Genomic DNA, 4,187 nt, shown 5'->3' with positions numbered 1-4,187 from the left:
GAATTCTTTTCCTCTCCAATCTATCCTCTAAAGTTCCTAAAGTGCAGGTTCTAGCCACCTCCACCTCCTCCAGCCTTCACTCTTTGTCCTCATCTCCCTCCCTCAATCCCTCCCCCCCCAAGAGCTTTGTTCTTTGCCCCAAGGACACTGGGCTCTGATGAGCTTTTGCCTTACATTGCCTTTAATGCTCTAAGCCCTATTCTGGCTACCTCTAGTGATGGTACCACCTCTCCGTCACTTACTAGTTCTTTATGTATTTAAATGTAACCCCTTTTAGAACAAAGACTGTCTTGCTTCTCTTTTGACCAGCAGGGCTTGGCATCTAGCATTTAATCATCTCTCTCTTCTCAGCAATACAGGGATGACAAGTAAGACAAGATCCTTATTGTTGAAGAAATTAGTTAAGGAGATGACTGATACATAATGAGGTAGCAGATTATATATGTCAAGTAAGTCCCTCTATAGAAAGCACTTTTGAAGAAAGCTTCAGAGTAGATGGGCTGTGAAGAAAAGGTTAGAAGTTAGATATGTGAAAATAAAAGGAAAAGACAGTGTAAATAAGGGAGCAAACCACTGAAAGCCTTGAATAGTAAGCTAAGACTTTTGGATAGCTTTTTACTATTTTTTTTGGGTGGGGAGGAGTAGGTAATAAATGTCAAGATGTGGTTATAAAATGATCGGAGCTATGCTGCTGTAAGATTCATCTGGGGGCAGTGTGAAAGATGGGTTGGATGGATATAGGTCAGACTAAAGGCAGAGTAACCAATTTGGAAATGATTCCAAAAGTCAGGAAATGAAGGTCTAGACTTGTGTATTGGCAGTTAAATGGCAAGGAAGATGTAAATCCAAAAGGCATCATAGAGGAAGAATTAATGGATCTTAGTGGCTGACTCAACAAACGGTTAAACATTTGTGTTTAGCACTACTCTACATTATCATCATCATCAGTATCCAACCTGGATGACAAGTGGCAGAATGATAGTACCACGAACAAAAACATGTCAGTTCCAAGGTCAGCCAGCGAGGCAATGAATTTAATGTGCTCTTTTGGACACCCTGATTTTGAGGCAAGAGCAGGACACTGGAAGTGTTTGGTGGAATGTTGGGCTAACTAAAGTTTAAGTATAAAGACATTAGAGACATAATAGATTTTTTCCTTTTTAAAAAAATCCTTACTTTCTATTTTAAAATTGTTACAGAATATCAGTTCTAAGGCAGAAGAGCAGTAAGGGATAGGCAAAGGGGGTTAAGTGACTTACCTGGGGTCACACAGCTAGGAAGCATCTAAGGCCACATTTGAAACCAAGACCTCCTGTTTCCAGACCTGGCTTTCTAGCTACTGAACCACCTATATATTCCTCAGTAATACAGATTTAAGAATTAAGGTAGAGGCCATCCCCCAAATGATAAATTGGCAAAAGATATTAATAGCTAGTTTCTGGATGAAGCAATCAAAGCCATATGTAGGTATATGAAAAAATGTTCTAAATCACTACTGATTAGAGAAATGCAAACCCAAATTCTGAGGCATCATCTCACATCCATCAGATTGGCTAAAATGACAAAAGGGCAAAATGACAAATGTTGATGGGGATGTGGAAAAGTGGAGACACTAATATACTGTTGGTGGAATTGTGAATGAATCCAACCATTTTGGAGAGCAATTTGGAATTGCACCCAGAGAGTTATAAAATTGTGTATGCCCTTAGATCTAGTCATTCCATCACTGGGTCTGTTTCCCAAAGAGATTAGGGAAAAAGGAAAAGAAACTACATGTTCCAAAATATTTATAGCAGCTCTCTTTGTGGTGGCAAAGAACTAGAAATCGAGGGGATGTCTATCAACTGGGAAATGGCTGTTCAAATTGTGGTATATGATTGTGATAGAATACTGCTGTGCCATGAGAAATGATGAGCAGGTTAATTAAAAAAAAACACCTTGAGATAATGAAGAGTGAAATGAGTAGAACCAAGAGAACGGTCTAGTTACAGATTTAATATTTTAAGAATAACTTGATGTTCACCTCCAGAGAATGAACTGAAAAATAGAGCCACAAAAGACATACTCTTTATATATATACATATCGGGTTTCCTGTCAGATACCTGGAAACAAAAAATAAAAATAATTAAGGTAGAGGTGATATATTTCTTCTTATGTATAATCAAGATCAGCTAGGCATTAAAGCTGTGGGTCTTTTTATGGTGGAGCTAAGAAGGAGGTTGATGAAGGAAAGGAAATTTTGGAACATAGAGCATATGGGAGAGAGGCAGGCCTAGGCATGTGGTATATTGGGAACTAGAGGTATCAAGAGGGAGGTTAAAAAAAAAGTCTCTCAAAATTATTTTTCCCCACTTTATAATTCTACTTGTAATTAGTATATATTTTTTTACACATAAAGAAAACAATACGTTTCATGTATGGCACAAACCGAAACCTCAAGGGTAAAGGGTAAAATTAAAAAATTACTTTTTCCCAGTTTCAATCTATTACATCCTATAAATTCCTGGATTATTGGATTATTAGAAGTTACTACTTATACTGTAAGGACTTTTCAGGTCAGTGATTTTCCAGCTGTTGGACAAAATCAGTGTGATATGCCTGAGTTCTGGATTGGAATCAGAGGCCTCCAATTCAACTTTCAGTTCAGCTATTTAATATCTATGGGATCTTTTTAGGGCTTTAATTTCTTCATCTGTAAATGGAGAAGGTGGGACTAAATGATTTCTCTCTAATCTATGATTCTATGATCTCTAAGCACAAGGTAACAAGAGTAGAGATTTAACTTATTTCTTAAAACTGCAAACTCCAATAAAAAATGTAGAAAACTAATAGATGTATATGAATGCAATGAATATTTCCTCAAAAAAGAATGATACAACTTTTATTGTCCACAGATTTTAAAGATACTTTTGCTACATAGTTTATGTATATTTCTATGAGATTTTACTTTTCATTTATATGAAGCTCAACATTATACAATTTTAAAGTGATATGTTTGGTAGTGTATCTATAACATTTTAAAAAGTTTAGAGGTTTTTTTGGAATGTACAGTATATGAGGTAAAATTAAGATTACATTAAAAATTGTTTTCTCCTCTGCAGTAATTTGCAGTGAGGCTCAAATGGCAAATACACTATTAAATGACATTTACTATCAAAAATAGGAGTTCATTTGAGTTTTACTATGAAAAACAAGCCACTGGAACATGACCACAGTGGCAAATCTTTACCATTTTAGACATTCAACCGTATAGAAATCTCTGGGGTATTACACTCAATCTCATTTGATTGGCCAAACATGGCACTTTTAATAAGTTTCTAGAAAATGTTTGCTATCACTGTTTTATGGGAAGATTATCAGTCTATACAGAAGTGTCAAAATTAAAATAAAATGTAAACATACAATACATTATAGTGACAGGTCATTCTTACCTTGGGAAGGCTAAGTTTATCCATTTCTTTTTTGAACAAAAGTTAATGTTATTCAACAGCACAGATCATTGGACGTGAAACAAGTACAATACATGCCCATTCTAATACGGAAATTCTTCAAAGATCTTCAAAGCACAAAACATACATTTCTTTTTTTTTTTCCCAAAGACTGACAGAAGTGCTTAATAATCATTAAAATGCTAAACCCAGCAACTAAGTAATTAGTGATTCACTACCCTAAAAAAAAATCAAATAATAAATTAAGAAGGCAAATTACAAGTGTTTAACAGATAATATAGATAGATGTGATGAGACACACATTTTAGATAGCTTCACTACAAGCTGTATGTTACTGGCAGTCACTGACATCTGAAAAGATGTTCAATGTGATACTTGAAAAATTCAGTCTATCATCCAAGAACTCACAAATGCAAGCGCACAAAACATTAATGAATTTTGCAATTGCAAAGTGCTCTAATGCAACATTAACCACATGCAATCAACAATTTGGTACAGTCTCCAAACAGACATTACATTAAACATTAGTTTTTTCAAGAAAGGAAGCAGCTTGAAGTTTTCTGGTGCAAATTACATTTTGTCTTCAGATCTGGTGCCCCTAAACAAAGAGATAATGTTTGATTTTAAATGCTGATGGTGATGGCAGTAGTTGTAGGGGAAGCAGCAAAACTTATGGTAATCCTACAAACTTTGTACATTAGAGAGCTGGCGTATATATATATATATATATACACACA

The sequence above is a fragment of the Gracilinanus agilis genome, chromosome 3, assembly GCF_016433145.1.
Source record: "Gracilinanus agilis isolate LMUSP501 chromosome 3, AgileGrace, whole genome shotgun sequence".
In the NCBI taxonomy this organism is placed as follows: Eukaryota; Metazoa; Chordata; class Mammalia; order Didelphimorphia; family Didelphidae; genus Gracilinanus; species Gracilinanus agilis.
This window is presented reverse-complemented; position numbering follows the sequence as displayed.